Source organism: Egretta garzetta, unplaced genomic scaffold, assembly GCF_000687185.1.
Source record: "Egretta garzetta isolate BGI_Z169 unplaced genomic scaffold, ASM68718v1 scaffold188, whole genome shotgun sequence".
Taxonomy (NCBI): Eukaryota; Metazoa; Chordata; class Aves; order Pelecaniformes; family Ardeidae; genus Egretta; species Egretta garzetta.
Window position 1 is genome coordinate 3,158,630 of NW_009260622.1, and position 367 is coordinate 3,158,996.

Sequence of the window (367 nt, forward strand, 5' to 3'; positions counted from 1 at the left end):
GAGGCGCGCGGGGGCGCGAGGCTGTCACAGCGTTGAGAAGCCCGGGGACGTCGTCTGCGGAGCTGGGAAAGGCGCGTCCCTGAAATCCCAGAATCCCAGCACGGCGGGGGCTGGCGGGGCCCTCCGGAGCTCACCCGGTGCCACCCCTGCTCAGGCAGGCTCACCCAGAGCAGGGGGCTCAGGACAGCGTCCAGGCGGGCTCTGAGCATCTCCAGAGGAGGAGCCTCCCCAGCCGCCCTGGGCAGCCCGGGCCAGGGCTCTGTCACCCTCAAAGCCAAGACGTTTTTCCTCCTATTCAGCTGAAACTGAAAACGTAGAAGATGCCGTCCCCGGTTGGAAGGCAATAGCGTGACCCGTGCGGTGCCAT